Source organism: Anser cygnoides, chromosome 14 (assembly GCF_040182565.1).
Source record: "Anser cygnoides isolate HZ-2024a breed goose chromosome 14, Taihu_goose_T2T_genome, whole genome shotgun sequence".
Classification (NCBI taxonomy): domain Eukaryota; kingdom Metazoa; phylum Chordata; class Aves; order Anseriformes; family Anatidae; genus Anser; species Anser cygnoides.
This window is the reverse complement of record NC_089886.1, coordinates 2,064,141-2,085,847: the sequence shown is the minus strand read 5'-3', so window position 1 is coordinate 2,085,847 and position 21,707 is coordinate 2,064,141. Positions and strand designations below refer to the sequence as shown.

The 21,707-nt window shown below is 45.8% G+C and overlaps 1 long non-coding RNA gene across 2 annotated transcripts; it reads right to left on the bottom strand.

Moving 5' to 3' along the window:
- Positions 1–11,746: 11,746 nt before the first annotated feature.
- LOC106032908 (uncharacterized) lies at positions 11,747–19,622 on the bottom strand. 2 transcript variants are annotated; one of them, XR_001205108.3, is made up of 4 exons: positions 19,241–19,622; positions 19,039–19,140; positions 18,785–18,930; positions 11,747–15,113 (listed from the first exon to the last, which is right to left on the bottom strand). It is a non-coding gene; the product is annotated as an uncharacterized lncRNA (long non-coding RNA). The 2 variants fall into 2 exon arrangements; XR_001205107.3 differs by lacking the exon at positions 11,747–15,113 and having other exon boundaries at positions 18,448–18,930.
- Between the last annotated feature and the right edge of the window lie 2,085 nt (positions 19,623–21,707).

Here is a 21,707-nt window from a genome sequence, read left to right as displayed (position 1 = left end):
GTTTTGTTTTTAAAGACGTGTAATATTTCAAGCTGCAACTTGTTAAATTTCTATTTCAGGTTTTTCAGTCTCTCCTCATCCCCAACCAGCTGGTAAATAGTTACTATGGCAGCACCTAATGCAGTGACTCAGCACTCCCCCACATTTCAGTATCAGCTGTCTGCCCTTCTGGTTTCTTGTGATGGTAATCATGCCCTCTTTTCTGTATCATTGCAGAATTATGAGATCATGTTGCCCTTGTATAATTCAACATTCGTTGAGGCAATCAATGCAAGAATCTGCTAAGTAAAGATGCTATTCAGGATGCTATTTCAGCTTCCCTTTTCTGTTGGTTCAAAAGATGTTTGACGGTATTCCGATCATGTCTCAGTGTTTCTCTGGAGCTTTATATCACCCCTTGCCAAGCAAGCTAGTCTAATATCAAACCATAAGATGCCCTGCTCCAAAATGTCCCAGATTTATTAAGTAGAAACTCCCTCTCCTTATGTTGCTGTTCGGACCTCCCTGCTTTCTGTTCCTGGGCAGGGACTTTTTTTCCCTCCCCCTTCATTTACCTTGGTTTGCAAGGTGGTTTTTACACCTTGTTTTCACCTTGATCCATTGTCTGTTTTTTATTGGTGAACTGGTCAGCCAGTTCACATTATTACTGGCAGGGCTACTGCTCACATGAAGAGGGAAGCCACAGATTTTAATCTATACCTTAAAGCAAACTGTGGAGAAGAGGAATCCACAACATCACCCAATTTTGCCATATCTAAAAGCATGAGAAGGCTTTTGTGAGTCAATTCAGGAACAAGTCATTTTGTTAACAGGGGAACCCGAAAAGCCTGTAGCTTTCCATCTTATGATCACCTCCTCCCAGAGCTAGAAAGGTGTGAACCATCTCATCATGTCTTTTCTTGAAGTTGAGATATTTGCTTTACCTCCACCTGCTACCAATGACACGGGTGAGTCTACATCGGCTGGCTCAGGACCTCATCCGAGCCCGTTGCTTGGCTTCCGCTTTCTAGAACTACGCCTCTCAGACTTTCTGGGGGAAAAAACAAAAAACAATACACGTACCTGTGGAAAGGGCTACAGCACTTTCCTGCTGGGCTCGCTGAATCGCCGACAGCTTCGGCTCCCCCCGCGGCGCAGGAGCCGCCCCCCGCCGCTGCAGCACCACGGACAGCGGCAGCGCCCGGCCCCGCGCCCACCCCGGGGCTCGGCTCTGCCCCCCTCTGCTGCTCCCGCTCCTGGGCCCGGCCCTTCTCCAGCCGGTTTTCCTTCCCACCTGTGGAAGGGAGTACGGCTGAGCCCCTGCTGTGTTGACCCGCGGTCACCTCGTAGGGAGGAATTTGGGCAGAGCTGGAGAGCGGCACAGGGTTGGGGCGGGCAGATGGTGCGTTTGCTACGGGCACAGCACGCGGAGCTGTGCTAGTTGGCAGCCCGAGTCAGGGAGAAGCGATGGGATTGACAGAGCAGTAACTCTGTTTTGTATACCATAGCCAAAAGAACAGCACAAAGTGCTGCTAAAAGCTATATAACCACACTGTATGGTGCCCACTGCCCTTATTTTTGTGACCTTGAACATTTAAGAAGAGCATTTTTGCTAGATGAAGAGATAAGATCAGCCCCTTGAACTCAAATGTAAATCATCCCCCAAGTCAACAGAGCAAAGACTTCCTCTACACGCTACATAGATATCCAAAGCGCCCCCAAGCTTTTTATTAACAATTTTGATTGAAAACTTTTGGATTTGTTGACAGCTTTTGCTTAAGCTATGATGCACACCAACAGAAGCAGTCTCAATGGCAAGAGCAGACTTACTGTCAGAATAGAGCAAGGGGGAGCTGCTCCCTACAAGCCAGGAGCCACACTCAACGCAGCTGAAGGGCAGGGGCCTCAGCAGCCAGGGTGATGAAGCAGGTCTGAGGCCAAGTCAGGAAGTCCATCCACAGGTTAGGGTCCAAATCACCAAGATGCACGGTCAGGAAGAGGTATGGCTGCAGCTGAGCTGGAGAGCAGCGCTTCTGCAACACAAGCAGAAACCGTGAAGACCCCAAGGCTGAGCTTAAATGGGCTGGGTCCATGGGTAGGGTGTGGGCAGAGGCCCAGCTGAGGCTGGTCAGGGCCATCAAAGCCTGTTAGTGCCCCTGCGGCTGTGACGGGTACGAACTTTCTGCAGAAAAAGGCTGTCTCTAAACCTTTGGCTCTGCTTGGTATAATGAGGGTCCCACCTGATATTGTAACAGCGTTAATTAACTGACTTTTATCTGTTAAACTTTCACAGTAAAGACATTTAATTTGGTAAATACACGTATGCACACAAATTGTAATTCTTGGACTCTGAAGCAATTTACCAAGGGACAATTTCTAATATCTCTCCTCAATTTCATTTTCTTTAACCTATGCACAACTGTTAGCTGAGATGGATGACTGTAGTGACAAAAATCTTCCTGGCTGCAAGAAAAAGGCTAGAGACAAAACCACTACTTAACTATTCACAGGAAAAGTCAGTGGATTGTCTATGCAAACTAAGAAAAATAGATTATTTCATTCTGAGGACACAAAAACACCAGCAGGTATCAGACTAGAAGTGATGCAATGCCCTCCTTTATTGATTTGTTTCTGTTCACATGCCTTCATTATCATGAACTCTCTGAGCTACTTCTGGTAGGGTTATGCAAGGAGAGAGCAGATGCCCATTCAGAGGGCTCCAGCTACAAAAACAAAGTCAAAACTTACAAGAGCTTTTTGAGAACAATACATTCTAGTCCTGCTCTTCCTACATTACAGTGAGAAATGAGAAAACAAGTAGTACTATTGTGGGTTTTCCGGAACAAATTAAGATATCAGAGTTGGACAGAACAGTTGTTTAATCTCGTAACCCTTCGTGCCAGCTATGCTGCAATCACATAAGGCAAAAAAAGAGATATTCAGCTTAACTTCTTCTGGCTTAGAGGACATACTTACAGCTTGAATCCAGAAGACTCCTGTCAATGAACAGGAACACACTTTTATCTCACTTTTGCTGTGGTCAGTAAGGATTAATTCTCTTGAAGCAAATTATGTTACACCTCTGTCTGGCAGTAAAGCATCAACTCCCTTGTACAAATACAAACATACATTGCAATGACCTTTGTGCCTCTGTTAGATTAATTCTCCTTGGATTTGGATAATGGAGAAACACAGATATGGTGATTTGGGTTGTGGCTAATGGGTCGCACCTCTTGAGTAAAGAAATGACAAATCTAATGCCTTAGCCCATGTGAAAGTGCCACCTTCTGACAGTATTGTAACTCAAGTTGAAGTGGAGTTTTAAAGAATAATATTTACATATTTATTTATTTATTTATTTTGTCACAGGTTTAAGGTGAAGGACTCATAGGAGTATAACAATTTTATTCTAACTGTTAAATTACCCTTGCTTCTCTTTCCCTTCTTCATCAGGCCATGGAGGAATCTCAAGAGGAGGGTGAACAGGGAGCTGAGGCAGATCTGTTGACATCAGTGTTTGCAGCATTGTGCAGGCAATGAGCTTGTGCTGTGACTGTAAAGTGACAGGTCATATACGCTGGTGACTCGATGAAGTGTCGATCGTATTATTTAAAAAGCGACCAGGCTCCTTTTATGCTGTAAATGCTACACAGAGAAGCAAAGCACTTTACTTCCCCAGCCTAGGCAAGCACAGAGATCCCTCATGGCTGAATTTTGCTGTTGATCAATGATGTGACCTTGCCAACAGCAGCAAGCTGGCAGAGCGTGCCAGTGATCTTTCTGCTTTGTTTTCTCCTGTAGTAATCCTTTTTGCCCCTCTATTTTTGAGTAAGCTGCCATCTGCTGTTAGAGCTCAAGCAGACACACAGCGCTGGGGACTGAGCCAATGCCAGTAAAAGCAGCAGAAGTCAAAAGCGCTGCAGAAATAGCCCACTGAAGGTGCAGGCTGAAATGCTTTTTATATGACTTCTTATTACTATTTCTTTCACACATTTATTCACGATTTAATATATTTAGGTTGTACCGAAATGGAGCATCTTTTAAACAAGAGCCCGTAGCATTTTCATTGCAGACAACGAGATATTTACTGGGGCTTTTTGTGCTGTTTCTCTACTTGCTACGAGTGACTGCCAGCTGTTTGTTTATGTTGGTTTAATTAGATGATAGAAGGGATAGGTCACATAAGCTTTGTAATAACAAGGTTAAGAACTTAGAAACCTGTTCAAAATTGAAGATAAATGAGATATGAATATCAAGGCTGAATCTGAACTTGGTGGTCACTCTAGAAGCACTGTAAGAGCATCAGCATGGAGTCCATTTGTGCCACCTGGAAAGAACAGATCACTGTTAGCAACATAACAGCAAAAATGGCTGTGAAATCTTTCGTTACTGTTTGGAATCAAAGAATATATCTTGCAGTGGAATAAAATGCACTGTATGGTCTAACAATACAAATGTAATAGAAATGAATCCTTACCTCAATGCATGGATGGAGAACTGAATGTGTAAAAAGAGAACATAAACAAAACCAGAGATAACGAGTTTGACTGACTTCAGTCAAACTAAAGGGAAAATGTCATTGTATGATATAATTACTTTAGAAGAACTACTCACAGCAGCATGTGTCATCAGCAGGATTTAAAGCCAGAATTAACAGTACAAAGGACCTGCATTGCGTAATGTCATCTGGATGTAATGTCAGAAAGCATGCAGTGATATCAAATACTCTCTGAAGCTGAGTAGGAAATGTTCTAGGACGATTTTGCTATGTTCGAATCACCGAATCACCCAGGTTGGAAAAGATCTTCAAGATCAAGTCTAGCCATCAGATCATCAAGTCCAGCCATCTAAGCGATGATGAGTGACTGGGGAAGCAAGCAGCACAGAAATCTCAGTCTTGGTAAGCATAGACATGGACGTGGGAACACAGCCTCACTAAAAACAGCAAGGGGCTCTACATAAGTCTTACTCTGCCCACGATCTTGGGAAGAAAATCTATGCTTAGGTTCAAAAAAGTGTTAAATTTTCAGAAAATAACATTGTTTGTGGCATTAAATACAACGATCAGGTGTAATATTTGTCTCAGAGTCTTCTTATATCACCAAGGGCCATCTGTCAGGAAGACATCATGAGGAAAGACCTTTCTGTGCACTCTGTATCTCACACCATTTTCCTTAAATATCCACTGCTGCTCATAGCACACTGGGTCATGATTGACCTTTGATCTGCCTGGTTCATCTAGTCTTTTATGTTCTTTGGTAAAGTTAGTATGTTCTATAGTAGTAGCTCAAAAAGCTGAGAGCCATCTCATGCTCATTAATTACATTTAGACATTCATATTGAATTACATGCAAGAAGCTATTGCATTTACTATATACAACAGACACTTAATTCACTTCATTAATGACCTCAGGAATATTTCTGTTGAGCTGGTGAGCATAGTGAAGTTACAACCACACAGAAATTCACAGTGGTCAGTGAGCCAGTAAGACGTGAGCCAATAGCCCATCATCGAGTCATTTTAAAATGAAACAGCTATTTTGTGTAGAGCTCCAAAATGCATGGTCACATTTCTGAAACCTGGCTGTCCACCTGCAAGTCTGTAAGCACAAATACAGTGATGCTCTAAGTGAAAGCAGAGTTGCAGGCACTCAGATATTGCTTGTGTCAGTTTCAGTATAATCCGTAATTTCAGAAAGTGTCTCAGGTTATACCTCCCAAACTGGAGACCACTGCAGAAGCAGTAGTAATCATTTCTGAAAACCATGGGCTCAGAGAGTGGAAACACGAACAGACTGGTACCTACGTGGACACTGAACTGACTGTGGAGTTGTGAGAAACCTCAAAATTAAGCTCTTCTCCGCTCCCGTTTCTTGGGCTTCAGCAGTGACCTAAATTATCCCACGGGGCTGTGCTTATCCACACACTTATTGGTGATGATTTTCTTGGAAGAGGAAATAGCGATACAGCATTAGGCCGATTTGAGCAGAGTTTGAAATAACGGAACCAAAAGGAGGAAGTTGGTTAGTGAAATGAAAATGGACAAAATTAACAGGGGGAAAAAAAAAAAAGAGTTATTTTTGTCTACTCTCTATGAAAGAAAAGCAGAAACACGAGCAGGTAAATTCTGGGATTACGCCTTTCTCCCAGGTGGCCCAGAGAGTTTCAGATAGTATTTCTATTTTCACATGCCTGCACAAATACATGACGATGTTATGATGTAGCTATTGATACAGATTTTTGGGGCTTTCATAGTCAGCAAGTAGAAACATGCCTGAGCTGCGTTTGTGTGGTTGAGCATAAGGGAAACATTGCAGTGCTGAGTTTAAGGACGGATGATATAGGTGTGCTGGAAAATCAAGTGGTCTAAGAAATGCATAGAAGGCTTTGATTTCCATTTATGTTAGTGTTCTGAAAACACCTCCTGGATGCTAAAGCAGCTGTCTTCAGGCACGCTAGAGACCTCGAGACCTTCTCCTAAGCCAGGACAAGGCTTTCCCTACAGGGAGATGTTTTCCTCTCTCCCCAGACGAAAGGGAAAGCAGCTGGAGCTGCCAACAAGCGGCACAGCAGCAGGAAGGATGTTGTGTTTCCTATGACACTTCTGGCCAACGGTGATAAAGGCACTGCCTGCTGCTTGCTTTCAAATGACACCGTTACAGCCCCAACCTAAATCTCTTTTCCCACAGGTGGAAAAAAATGAAACGCTGTATTTTATTAGACGATCGAGTGAGATACCTATTTCTCCGCACCCAGGTGGGGAAAAACAGGCTGAAATCCTCACAGCAGCGTCAAATCTCCCCTTTCTTTCTCCTTTGAATGCCCTGAGCATGACTGGCTTTGATTTCTCAGCACTGTGCCGTTGCCGTCAGCCCGCTGGCGGCTGCGGGGTGCTGCCACGCAGCGTGGACTCTCCAGCGCTCTGCCACGGGCACAGGCTGTGTGCGACCGTCTCCATGGCTCGGTGGGACAAACAATATCAGAGTCACAGAGAAAAAATGTTGTTTGAAGTGGTGACAGACAAATTGTCCCTTCATTGCCTAAAAATAGCACAGCGACTCTAAACAGTGACGTTGCTCTCAGCTGATACGGGTATGTCAGGATGTGATTAAACTCACAGGAAGGATCTTGCAGCTACTGTGGATCCAGGGGGCAATTTGAGACGCTTTGCTCCACAAACTTCATTCAGGGTTCTCTAACGTCTGGCTCCCGGTGTTTTTCTTGGTGAGGCATCGCCGATCGTGGAGAAACTCCTGCCCAAGAGGGTTCTGCCCGCAGCCGCGCAGCAGCCGGAGTGCAGCCACCGCAGCCTCGCTCCAGGTGGGACGGCGAAACGTGACCCGGGGGATGAGATTGGGTTTTGCTGCCTCACAGCGACTTCTGTTTTTGGTTTCACTCATGGTTTTGACAACTGCAATACAAAACAGTGGTGGAACCATGATGATTTACCCCGTATAACTTATGCTGCTTTTCAGTTAGCTGCTTGAATTAGACAAATGTGATTTCTATTTTCTAGCAGTCAGAAAAGGGAAAATATTAAAGTAAATGGGACTCTCATTGTATACTGACCAGTTCACAAAGTTGGAAATAGTAGCTAAGTTACCTTAATTTAATTAAAACCAGGGAAATACAGGTCTGAAGATGTTTGTCATTCTCTGGAGGCTACCTTTAAGTGAGAAGAATCATAAAATCACAGAATCAGAGAATAATTAAGGTTGGAAAAGACCTCCTAGATCATCTGCTCCAACCACCCCCTACCACCAATGTCACCCACTAAACCATGTCCCCAGGCACCACGTCCAACCTTTCCTTGAACAGGGACAGTGACGCCACCACCTCCCTGGGCAACCCGTTCCAATGCCTGACTGCTCTTTCTGAGAAGAAACATCTCGTAATTTCCAACCTAAACCTCCCCTGGTGCAACTTGAGGCCATTCTCTCTAGTCCTATCACTAGTTATCTGTGAGAAGAGGCCGACCCACAGCTCCCCACAACTTCCTTTCAGGTAGTTGTAGAGAGCAATAAGGTCTCCTCTGAGCCTCCTCTTCTCCAGACTAAACAACCCCAGTTCCCTCAGCCGCTCCTTATAGGATCTGTGTTCCAGAAAGTTATTTTGATTTTGCCAGAGATTTCCATGAAAAAGATGGATAAAAAGTAAGAAACTTATGTGATATAGCTTGAAAAGTGATATTTCTTTCATAATTTAGCCTAGAACTATATCTAAAAATAACAATAAAATAACAAAAAATAACACATTAAAGATATCATTTATTTTAAGGACTAAACTCCCATACCCTGCCCTTTTCTGCAACGTGTGCCAAACTCAGTTGGTTTGTGTGCAGCCGTGCACCTGCACCATGCCCAAGAGCAGCAGGTGCCCCAGGAGGGATGGGGACGCATCAGCCTACGTGCTAGGTGCATGTCACCAGCTCCCACGCAACCAGAGGCATTTTTTCCAAGGTACTGAATCCCACCGGTTTTAGCATGTGTGAAGATCTCTCATAACACAATTTCAAAAGATGCACCTTTTCCCTTTTTCGGTGAGCCTCATGCGCTGCCTGTTACTTCTTTGCCGGTAGATTTACCAACATGTAACCTCCAGGCTGAAATTTTCCACCTTGACTGAGTGGTTATCTTAAAGATGTCAGACAAGGTAGTTGTTTCTAAAAATAGGCCTAAGGAAAAAAAAAAGTTGCTTAGTAAGACTGAAAACATAAAAACGACCTTTCGTTTGAAGTCTCTATGACCTTATATAGTGCAGTTCACCCAGTTCCTAACCATAGAGTGAACTGTGACTCAGCAAGGTTTTGTGCCTGGGATTTCTGTTTTACTTGATAAAACCCTCAAAATTAGTTAGGGAAAAGCTGCCTAAAAGGATTATTAAGGTTGCAAAGCAACCACTTAAAAGTTAGAAAATGCTAAGACAGGACAATTGCTGCAGGCCAATAAGTCCAGCCTGAGCAAACATGAGGCCGAACAAACCTTTCATGGGAAAAATTGTATGAAATAGAACTGAAGAAAGTTAGAAAGCCTGACATAATGAGACCAATTCAGGGCTGCAAAAGCAAATTTCATTTTAGCATTTCCTTGTTTTTAAGTGTTTAACTTAGTTCTTATTAGCAATAATGTATAAAAAGTGGTCATCCAGTAAAGGATTCATTACACAGACAACAGGAAAAGGTAATATTTGTTTAAACAGTTACCAGATCAGCTGTATCCCAGACTGTTACGAAATTGTGAAAGATACATAGGTAAAACCCTTGGCAGCAAGGATCAAATCATCAAATTTGGATTTATGACAATAGTTTCTTTCTTAGTTTTGTAGAAAAAAAAATGAAGTTCCATTCTCTTTGCAGTTACTGTGCATAGGCGGCATCCTTCCTTGGAAACAGAAACCACCAGCTGCCTCCTGCCATCAGCCCAGAATCATCGGCTCACCACCGCCGGGAACGAGGAGTTTCCATTCCCTTCCCACTGCCACTTGAGGCCCGGTGCGCCTGAGGCTACTTCCTTCAACATCAGGATGGATTTGGAAAAAAATTGTTGACACTGGTCTGATGATCATCAGACTCTCATCGTCAGTTTGGGTTTTTTCATGTTTATTACGTAAAATATCCCAATGTTTTTGCCCAGACAACTTGCTACAGTAAAATCAGTCTTGTCTGCCAGATCTAGCTCATGGAGCTTCACTGATTCGTGTTTGGGGGCTTATCATGATGAGGGGCTTATATTTTTCCCCAGTTCTATGGGAAATGCCTTGCATGCAGGTAGTGCCAATGCAGCCATCTCAAACTCGTGTCACGGAAAGTATTTATAAACAGAAGCCCTCACTGTACCCCCTGCATATAACTACTTTCAAAATGTTGAAAACCTCCTCTGGGCTTTGGGAGACCCACACCAACCCATCTACCACACCTGAGGCTGTGTTTTGTATTTTTAGGCGCTGAATAAATGTGCCTACCCTCGCCCCAAACCAGCTGACGGTCTGACGGCCAGCGCAGGAGCGCGAGAGGCTGCGGCCCAGCGGGAGGCTGGCTCGGCCCGCGGCCTTGCAGCCGCCGCAGCCTGCAGGCTGCCACACGGCTCGGAAGGGCCCGTTCCCAAAGGCCCACTTCAGAGATGGGAATCTGGGGACCCACCAGAACTGACTGTTAAAGCACTCATCAACGCGTTGCAATACACAGATAAGACCTCGCAAAGATTTTGCGGAGGGTACAGAAAAGCACTTGCTAACCGCACCTGTGGTTTTTGTGACGAGGCCTCTGTAAACCTTCCGTAGAGGACTGGGAACAAAATCTGTGTAACATAAATCAGTTTTCCAACATGGATATTTCTGGTACTCTTTTATTCCCTCGGGAGTTTGGTTGGTCAAACATAATTAACAGGATTATTTAATCGAGATCACCCAATAGCAGGTCTTGACAGTTCCAGGAGAAAACATACATTTGCTATTTGCAAAATGTGCAAAATATGTACATTTTGAAAAAAGTCATTGGAAGAAGAGCAATAGAATTGAGATTACTGAGCATGGGAGAAATCTACCCTCTTGCAGAAGCTCACTCCAGAAAGACAGCACCCAAAAAGCCAATTAAATCTTCAGCTCACCTTAATGGGATGCTGAATGTCAGGGTAATTCAATCTCTCAGAAGATCTGTGCTGCAGTGGGTGCAGTACATTACCCCTTAATTCATCTGTTTTGTCATCTAGTTTCCAGTCACACCATCACCACAGAGGAAAGCAAACACCTTCCTACATGATTGCTTGTCATGGAGAATGATGACAGCTGTGGGGAGGCCCCACCTGGGACTTGGGTTATGTACTGAAACATTAGGGTTTTCTTCAGTATATACTCTGCTCATGCTATACTGATAGCATGGAACTAGTTCAATATGCTAATTTCAGAGAAATTAATTTCATCTTGTAAGCATGAAATTCAGTTTGGAGTCAGAAGAGAGGCCATCTTTCCTTCCCCTGTGTCGTCTGGCACCACTGCAGGACCGGAAAAGCCCTTCTGACTTTGCTCATCAGTTGTGGTTTGTGGCACAAAGTGACAGTCCCAGTCCCGCTGCACCCCCGTCCCCAGGCTGCAGTGGGTGCTGGCCCCCTGCACCCACTGCTGCCCCCGCAGCATCCCCAGCCTGTGCTGCCGCAGTCCATTGAATGTCCTCCCCGTCTGCAGGCACCTCTGGCTGAGCACGCAGAAAAAGCGCAGGTACTGACGTCAAGTCCAACGATGACTGTGCATAAATCCTCCTCTGCCCCCCTCCCCAGTATAGGTCAATACCAGAAGTTTGCCACAGGTTTGTTATTTCCTAGAAAGGATTTTTTTTTTAGCAGGTTTCACAGAACAGACTGGTACGTTATTTTGTAAGGAATCTGTAGCTTCATACATAGCAAAAGTTCGTACCGTGGTCGGATGCTCACTATTTTACAAAACATTATTGCTGTTTGAAGTTAAAGGCTTTAACTACAAATACTACACATCTCACAGGACAACCTATCAGATTTATTTGTAGGTGATAATCTATATGTTGACCATGTAGCCCTCTGTAACTGGGTTATGTTTTTTGAGGCTCTTCCTTTACCACCAACACACGGCTGTTCTTACTCATCTATTGCAGAATTTGGAGCAAAGATTCTGTAAACCAGGATGTACGTAGGAGATTTGGTCAAGAAAATACACTAGTTGTCTTTGTCTTTTGTAGGAAAAAAAATATTTAGATAAGATTGCCATAGCTTGGTCTGCGAGAGGTGGTGCAATTCCTTATTTTAGTTCCTAAGGCTCTCTGCAATGACAGCGGCTGGTTGCCAACAAACCTGGAAAACCCGGAGAACTGTGGATATTCCTGGGAGTGGAGAAAGGTAAACACAGGATGGGGACAGGAGAATGGCAAGGAGCTTGCAGAGCAGCAAGGCATGAGGTGTGACACCTACAGAAGCAAATGATCAAAAGAACAAATACATAATGGCCAAGCAGCACCAAAGGATTGCAAATATCAGCAATGCTTGCCTGTTGTGTTCCTGTGTGCGTTTTGTTTGTTTCATGTTTTACATTTTGTAAATGTGCACGTGCTCCCTCTGGGACATATCAGCAGGCTGCACAGAAGTAAGCCATGACAGAGATTTATTCTGTCCTTCATTTCCCTGGAAACCTAAGTGTCTCACTCCTGTAACGCAAAAGCCTTTTCCTGATGAAGCACTTCCTTCAGAATGATGATGGTGACGCCAGACGGCGACACTGCTTTTCCATAACCTCTTCATCGCAGCTATTTGCTTACTCTAATAATCTAGATTGAGTCCAATATAGTAATCATCAAACTCATAGTCCTGGTATTTATCTCAGATTTTAATCCCGGAGTTTAACACTGGTTTATGTTTTTTTTCTGGCAAGTGTCTTGATTGCAGGACAGTGCGAGTAACTGCTTTATGCTGGCCTGCTGTAAATCACTTGATGCATTTTATGTATTTTACCAATACAGTTTACACCTGCTGGTTTTCTTCCCAAACCATTCATTTACCTCTGCATGATCCCTTTATCCTACCCAAGCTTTCAGCCAGCCCTCAGCCCTCGCCTGCACACAGGAGCCACTGCCTCTGCCTGAAAAAATGTCCAGAACACCAAAAAAAAATCCTGAAATATTCATGACCCTGACAGCTGCACTAAAAAGCTGGGGAATTACCAGAGGAGTGTCATTGTTTATGGCAGGAATGTGGAAAGAATTGTCGAGGCCAAAATATTAATAAAATTATGAGGAATCCATTGCTCACTGCTGGAAACTACCCCTTAGTTGAAACCCTATAGATATGATGGAATTCTGAGGTGGATGGAAGAAAGTGTACTGACACTGTGATTTGATAATGTGCTGCCCTGGGAGACATGCTCTCTCCTTTTCCTTCTAATTTTACATTTTTAAAGGCTGTGCAATGTCCCAGTGTTGCCTACAAAGTGCTTGTCCTGGTGTAATTTTTTTCATGCTACAAAGGGAGAAAAGCAGATTGTTACAGCAGGGTTGACACCTCAGGAGATAAATGTATTTAATGATGTTAACAAAATACATCTTAGAAACTGAAAAATGCAAAATTTATGTGTGACTTGAACATACCAGGTAACACAGGAGCTACACCAAGAGGGAGCATTCAGTTACCTGACCTGCAGGTCAACAAAGTACCCACACATAGGCTAAGAAGCGAGCATTGCTCACCCCAAAGATCCCCTTCCTTATGGTCCATCCGGAATAACACCACAGCTTGTCCATGGGACAAGCTGATTTTAAAACCTCTTTCGGTTTCTGGAGGGTAATAAAGAAAAAAGGGCAAAGCAGATCATGTCAAATTATAATGTTTGAGAAAAACAGTACACTCTTTGGATTTTCCTTTGGTTAGTAGAAAAAAAATAAATATTGAAATTGTTGCTCAAGACTACATCATACTCTCATAAGCAAACCAGGGGAAAATAAGTGAAACTCCAGTATTAGGCATACATATACATAAGTTCTCAAAACAGGAGATATGCAACAATTCCCCATCAGCTTGCAAGTCTCTGCACAGCCCCTGCTCTAGGACTCTGCTCTGGCTCTTGCACTCATCATGATTTTAATTAGCAGTACCAGATGAAAGAGCAAAGTACACCCTAAAGAAAAAAGTGGATGTCAGAGCGCGTACTCCTGCTTCTTGCTCTGGATGTGAGCTCAGGACAGGGAAAACACCACGGGACTGCGTTGCCTTCCCAGGAGAAGTCCATAACCTCACCCAGCACCCGCAAGTACATTTTCAATAGCCCAGGAAGTAAAAAATATCCTGATAACACTCTGATACAGAGACTGCATTTCCAGACCTTCAGTGACACGCGGACAGCTACTGCTTGCTGCCCGTTGTCCCACGGAGCCCAGGACCAGATCAGGTCCTTGCCAGGACTGCTGCGCCCATGGCAGATCCTCCTTTAAAGTCGACCTCGGGGACAGCTGTTCTTACAAAAGACGGTTGTTTTGTGTTCACAGTCCAGAAGGCTTCTGAATCATTGTTTATCAAGTTTCTCCCTGTGAGATTCACAATTAGCTTGTCCGGTGCGTTGGCAGCTCTGCCCATATTTAATGGGATCTGCTTGCCGCTTTCCCTGCAGTGTCAGGGAAAAGCTCCCTGCCTGCCTGGCTGAAGGGGGCACTGGGTCCTGGCAGCGGGATCTGGATGGTAGGATCGCACGTGTCAGAAGGAGCTGGGATTTTGGTATCAGGTAACAACCTTTACTTACGCAGACTTTCCCGGTTGCTCTGTCAGCTCAGCCAGCTGTGAAACCTGCCCTGATGCTGCGGTGCCTTTCCTAAGAACCCTGCGAACCTCGGTACCTCTGGCTGGTGGGCAGCCTGATGCAGAGTCAAGCTGAACTTATACTCCCGATTTTGAAAATGCTTCCAGTTGCTAATATATTCCAGACTTCGTTCACAGAATTCCCTGTAGAAACTGCACTGAACAGTTGTGGTAGTTTTAAGAGGCATCTTAAAAAACATAAACATTGCAGGGTTGAGCACTATAACCCTAGCTTTCTGGGAGAATCTGTGTATTTTCTTTACTTCAGCTTCAAACTTCTAAAAGTGCTGAAGATTTAACATAGCATGAGTTTTAGTTCTCCACCACCTGCACTTGTGTGTATACATGTCTATCTGCGATCTGTGAGCAGATCCTCTCCTAACTTCACACCAGTATACAAATATCTACTTCATCTACATTCGAGTTGTTGTACAGCTCGCCTTGGAAGTACAGAAGGGGCTCAGATACAGATTTCTACACCAAGATTGCTCCTGATAAAGAAAGTACGCAGACTTAATCATTTGAATAACCAGCAGATTCCATTCTTCAGGTAAATCTTCCCCGCCTCCCCTTTAGCATGAGCATGTTTGTGGTGAGATATTAATCATTTCCTCCAGCCAGCACTGTGTATATAAGGGAAGCCAAGGGCAGAGCCACACACAGTTCACCAAGCCGAAGTGCAGAACTGACTTCGCAATGCTGGCCCAGCTCGTGGCTCTGCTGACTCTGGGGGTGCTCTGCAGCTCTGCACCGATGCCGATAACCAGGTCCACCAGCACCGCAGCACCCTCGCAGCCGGACCACTGCTCCAGCGGATCCATCATCAAAGAACTTCTCGATAGCGTGAAGAATGGAACAGAGATAGAAGTAACAGTAAGTTACACCTAGTGGCTTGCACCCGGCTGCTTTCTATTCCACGATTTGTTTGAAAGTTGCTAATTTTCATTTTCTCTTGGTCAGGATTTCTCTGTTGGACCTACGGATCCTAAGGTAAGAACCTGCATACATCTCTTCTATTTAAAATTTTTGTCTCAAATCCCCAAGTTTCTTTTCCACTTCACAACTGTGATAGCACCGAGATTGCTCCAGAAATCCAGGGAAGCGCAAAGTGGCTGCAAGAGCTTACAGAAAGCTGCTGCCCCTGCTACTGTCCTTCAGATGGCTCGCAGTGGGCACTGGCCTCCTCTCTGCTCTGAACCCATCATCTTAGTTCGAAGTTACTATTTGGTCTGTACCCCATACAGACCCATTAATTCCCTGAGCTGTGTTCTCCTGCAGTCTCATGGAAAGGAGCTTTTTACAGAGGAGACGAGCAGCACAAGTGTGAGGAAGGAGCCCACCTCCTAATTTAATTTAACAGGAGGCAAAGAGCATCCCTCTGGCTTTCAGGGAGAAAGGTTTAAAATACTGACCAGTAGCAATAATTATTTGTATTTCATTGAGACAATTCCATTTAATTTTCAAGGAGATATGATAGCAAGAAATACGTTCCTAACTCAGGGTTGACTTTCCTTTCCTTTCCCCTGAGGCATATTCACCCTGTTGGACACTTGCAGGTTTCACATGTCCAGGTTGCAATGGCACCTGCAGCTCCTGCCGAAGGCAGCGTGGTTTTTTTATTATTATTATTATTACTATTACATTTTTTTATTTAACACTTTTCAAACAAAAGTTATAGCTTTTACTTTGGTTTTCTAAGTTTGGTGTCCATTAAATTGCTGAATAGAAAATCAGGGGTTGTGTTTGAAAATGCAGCTTTTAATTTCGGTAGGTTAGCATTTTTCTTGGGTATCTAAATCCCCAGGATATGATGTGTTACGTATGTGGTACTGACTTATCACACGGCTGTTGAAGATAACCATGTGCAATTCTTTCAAATGCAGAAATGCGTGCACGACAGCCTGAATGTATTCATGGTGTCCTTGAAAGAAAATGAGACGAAGAACAAAAACACCATCACCCAACTGTCCAGACTTTACGAGTGCAAAATCTTCTTCTCCGAAGTAAGTTTGACTTAGTGCTACCCAACAGCAGAGCATTCAGTTATGGCTCCCAGTAAGAGCACCCCTGGGGGACGCAGCTTCTGGGACGGGCACTGCTTTGGCTGCAGTAGGCGCTGGGAATCTCACCTGATAATTAAGAGGAAGGGTGTAAAGATGTCTGCTTTCTTCCTTAAAGCACTCTCCCCTAAGGAAGCATATGCCGCTATTTTCACCTCTATAATCTTAATTGTATGAAAGATAATGATATGAAAAACAACCAGATGTGAATGGTAACTGCAGCAGCTCGGGGCATCCTTAGCAGGTGCCCGATCGGCTGTCACCTGCACGACGTCGTGGGGCCCTGAGCTCCAGGGGCTGGCTCCCTGAGCCCCCGAAATGCACTCTGTGAGCGTTTGAAAGAAATGGATGCATCAAACAGCACAGAGTTAAATGTGATGCTCCTATTCAGGTTACTAAATTGTGCTCTTATTTTATTTTTATTTTTAAGGATATTAATGAAAAATGCAAGACTGCAAAAGTACTAAGACATAAATTCGTGAAAACACTTGAAGATTTCTTGCTACACCTCAACGGGAAAATTTAAAGTGAGCCGGACCAGAAGGACTACACCAAACCCAAGAAGAAATGAAGACCCATAACTCTACAGCAAATGAAAATGTGATTCTATTATTAACTTATTCTCAGGAATATGCCTATGGAATGTTTATAGACAGAGGTATACATCGTATGTATATTTATATATTTTTATATATATAAATGACATTATGAGAGCAGATGTTCTCTCTAATGATGAAACGGGTTGCTCAGTTAAAAGACTGAGGTATTTTAAATAAGACTTAAATATTTTATATAGTCCTAATAGTTTAACTGACATTGTGTTGGTCCATAAGGAAAAACTTGTTTGTTTGCTTATCTATTTATTTATTTATTTATTTATAATTTGCGGATATTTTGATATATTTATTGTGATGTTGATGTATTTAAGTACATTCTTTAGGAACCTATTTGTTATCAGTGTGTGAGGAGGGCTCTGTGGATGCCCCTTCCTTTCCCTCTCACCCTATTTCTCTGTCACACCATCCCCAGCCGCATCCCCTGGGCTCAGCATCGCCCAAGTGCTCTCGGAGCCAGGGCAAAGCCACCCTGTGGGATGGGGACGGGGATGGGGACAGACCCCCAGGGGCCTCCGGACCCCTGCAGCAGCCCCGGACTGGAGGAGGCCGAGGTTTGCGCCCCCACCTGCTCCTCCCTTGACATTTTGACCCGATGGCTTAAACTACTGCGTGGTTTATTTTTGACTAAGCAAGTGGTGTCACCCAAATCTAACCACATTCTGGACAATACAAATGGAAACACTTCTCCGGCAGCCTTGGTTGCTGTTCCTCAGCAGCTGTCCGGCTGACACGAGGTGTTTCCCACATCCCCTGTGAGCTGACTATTGAGAAGAATTTGGTAATACCTGTTTTTCAAATTGTTTGAGTATCCATGGCTATGGGAAGTACTTAAAAGGTGTGTGCGCTGTGTTTAGGTTCTACAAGTTAATATTTAATAAAATGATATTCGAGAGGAATGCCACTGCTCCGGCTGGGCTGTGAGGACGCGCGCCACGCGTTGCATGCGTTGCCTTCACCTTCACTAACTGTTTGTAACCCTTCATGAAAGCTGGTGGATCTTTACAGAAATAAACCTTCCAGAACTCAGCACCTGTGCCGTTGCCTTTCTTCCTGAACAGCGCCGGGGAGCGGACAAGGGCCGGGGGCTCCCCGGGGCTGCGGCCACCCGCCGGGTGCTCCGCAAAGCCGGGCCCGCAGCTGGCAGGGGGGAGGGAGCTTTCCGTGGCCACGGGGGGGCTGAGAGGCCAGAAAACTCCCCCAAAGCCTCAGAACCACAGCCACCGCGGCGGAAGCAAGCGCAGAAAAAATAAATAAATAAATAAGAATAAATTATATATATATATATGTTTTATATATATATAAGTAATGTATAATGCATAATGCACAATATATAATATATAATATATAATATATAATACATAATATATTATATATGATATATAATATACTATATATGCTATATGATATATGGTATATATAACCTTTAATATTATATATATATATCATTATTATTATTATTTCAATTTTTTATTACTATTTTTCCCCGCTGACAGCTCTGCGTGGTGGCCATGGGGAACACACCCCCGCACACACACCCCCTGCAGCCCCCCAGGCAAGCCCCATGTCCAGGGTGCTGGTGCTGGTGCTGGTGCTGGTGCCGGGCTTTTCCCGCAGGAGCTGCAGGGCGGCCCCAGCCCCAGCCTCCTCCCCGAGCCCCCCACCCACAGCAGACGCCCCGGCCCTCGGGGGCCTTGCCGGTGCCACAGAAGTTCAGGGGATAGCGAGAGGTGCCCTGAAGAGAGTCCTGCTGCTACCAGGTGTCATCGGTTTTTGCTAGCAATGAAGTGTTTAATCGTTGACATACGTTATCTGAAATTACACTTACTTATTTTACGTTAAACCTTAAATTCACTTTTCAGACAAATGGGAAGTCACGGAATCGCAGGAGCATGAAAAGGAGGAAAAAGTCAGTGTTCGAAGCAGAAAACATTACTAACGCTCAGCTTTCTCAGCACAGCAGTCCAGGAAACTCTGACAAACACAAAAGGGAAAAGCGAAGCGTTAATAACAGCGCCAGTGCTGGGCTGGCTCCAGACAAAGCAGAGCCAGCAGACAGCCGGGGCAGCGCCGCGGCCGTACCCAGCGGTGGGCGCTCCTCTGGGGCCTGCGGTGCTCCCCGGGGTGCTCAGCGTCCTCCTCGCTGCCCCGCTGGGCTCAGAGGCGCCCCAGCCCCTCGGCAGCCTGAGGGAAAGGCCGATTTTGCGGTCATTTCCGAGAGCCCTGCCCTTATCTCTGATCCCACACCGCAGCTCGTAAATAACCCGAATACGGCTGAGCCTACCAGCGGAGCGGTGTGCAAACAGGGGTGCAGGGAATGCCCAGGTTCAAGACGGTGGCACACTCACGTCCCTGGCACGACAGTGCTGGCACTGGCACCGGCGCTTGGTTACCACGACTGCTGCATCATTGTTTTAACACGCTGATAAGAATCTTGCATCATCGCAGCACAATAAAACACACATGCCTTCAAACCTTAGCTAAGCTGCTGCGGAGCTCCAAATCTTAGCTAAGCAGCTGCAGACTTGCTCACAGAGGAAGCAGTCTTTTATTGTACAACTTTTGCCGCTTACTCCCATCAGCAGCAGGAAAGGCGAGTGCCTGTGCTCCGGTGGGGAAGAGAGCGGGGCAGTGGGGCAGGCCGCATGAGCAGAGGCACACTCGACTTTTAGGATTTGTAGGTGTGAGCGATGTGGGGCACTCTCTGATAAGCAAGAAATTACTCACGGCAGTGCCGTTCCTTGCAGGGTCCCGACCCAGGCACAACCTCGAGGCCACACTTTGCAGCTCGGGACCCGGGTTCCCCAATTCCCCAGGCAGGAGCAGATCCCCATCGCCCGGGGCAGTGCAAGCGTGCTCCTGCCAGAGGCTCCCCGGGCACAGAGCCGTCGGAAAGCACCTTGCACATGGATCCGCTGCTCCCGTGCTCCTTCCCTCTCCTCTCTCCTCTCCTGTTTGAGCACCGCTTCGAGGGACATCATTTCTTCGCCCCAAGGATAAGCCAGATGGACGTGAGAAGTGGCATCACTGTCCCAGTGGAGATGGCGGTGATGCATTCATGGCGAGGTGAAGGCAGCCTGCACTCCGTCAAGTTGTAGTCAGCAGCTAAATCTGGATTAATACTCTTCAAGGGTAATTTCCCCGCTTTTTTTCTTGAAGTATTTGGTGGATTACTCATTTTCCCTCATTAACTAGCTTTATTTTTGTTCTTCAGTTCTCATTAGTCATTTATCGGGATTCGCAAACTGTTTTTATTTTCTGCAGAACACGATCGTGCTTTCACGCAAACAGCCGCGTTCGGAACACAATTCCTTTCTCAGTAATATGAGGTGGTTTTGCAACCGAAAAACTAATCGTCCCTTCCTGGTGACCCGCTCCCCAGCGCCAAATCTGAGATGGTCAGCGGGTGGGACGATGCGCCTGAAAACACCCATTACAAATTGTTTGGATTGATCATCTGCATTTCTCTCGGCCGCGCACGGTTTCAGACGGGTGCCTTCTCAGGCAGTGAATCACCGCTGCTGAGCACGGCCTGGCTGTTTGCCTGCTCTCCGGCAGCTGCCAAAGCCACCGCACACATCTGATAGGCAGCAGCTAAAAGGATGCGGGAGGCGTGGGGCCACGGCTGCTCCCCCGACGCACACGGGGTCTTGGGGAGCTCGGGAGGACTGACACCGTGAACTCAAGCTCAGGGACGTCCCTTAATTACTTCTCCGTGGATGGAGGATTTTAGAAATCGCAGGCGCGTTTCCTAACAGAAAATAGGAGCGGGTATTTTGTGTTGATGGCTGAGGTTTTTGGGTTTTGGCTTGCTCGAGAGGGGTGTGCCCCGGCTTCTGCTGTCAGGGCCGGGGGCGGACGCATGCATGCACTAATGTCTGTCGGCCCACGTGCAGCACCCCACAGTCCCAGGGCTGGACAGGCACAGGGAATGCCCAGGAAATCTCTTGTGGCAGAAAAGACAGCTGTTTGGTTTTTTTTTGGAATTTCACAGAGAAATGATCGAGGGTGACGAGGCACCGAACAGGCTGCCCCCGGGAGCTGGGGCTGCCCCGTCCCTGGCAGTGCCCACGGCCAGGCTGGGGGGGGCTGGGGGCAGGGGGCGCGACCAGGGCAGGGGGTGGCACTGGGTGGCTTCAAGGTCCCTGCCAACCCGAACAATTCTGTCGTTCTAGGATCCTATGAAACTCAGAACTTACCTCTAGTTTTGCTTGAAAAGTAAGGAAATCACCGTGGCTCTCTGGTACAACACCTCTTCGAGCGAGCAGGGAGGTTTTCCTTGCTTTCCCAAAGTTGGTGAGCTACAAAAAAGCCCATGAGTCCGAGAGCAGCCGAGCCTGCTAAATCCCCCTTAAGACAGAGTCTGCCCTGGCAGAGCCTGCAAAGAACAGAGGCAGGGGGTCTGGAGGCTGCGATGTGACCAGTGAGCTGGCCTGGGACTCATTTCTGAGCCCATTCATCTGTATAATACTCTGCTGGCCCTGTGAAGGAAGGACATGCCACTGTGACTCACAGGTATTTTTTTGAGTAACTGCAGAGGAAGTAATAAAACCCGTGGAGATCTTTTTTTAATTAACCAAACGGTCCTCCTGTGCCCAGGGACTGTTCCCAAATGCACGGCCCCTGCTCGGTGATCAGCCCAGCTCGGACCCGCGCTCCGAGGGCCGCTTTCCAGGGACAGCAGCCCACTGTCCAGACGGCTGGACGTGAACCAGCGACCACAGCCAGAGTACGAAATGTGAAAGGAATGT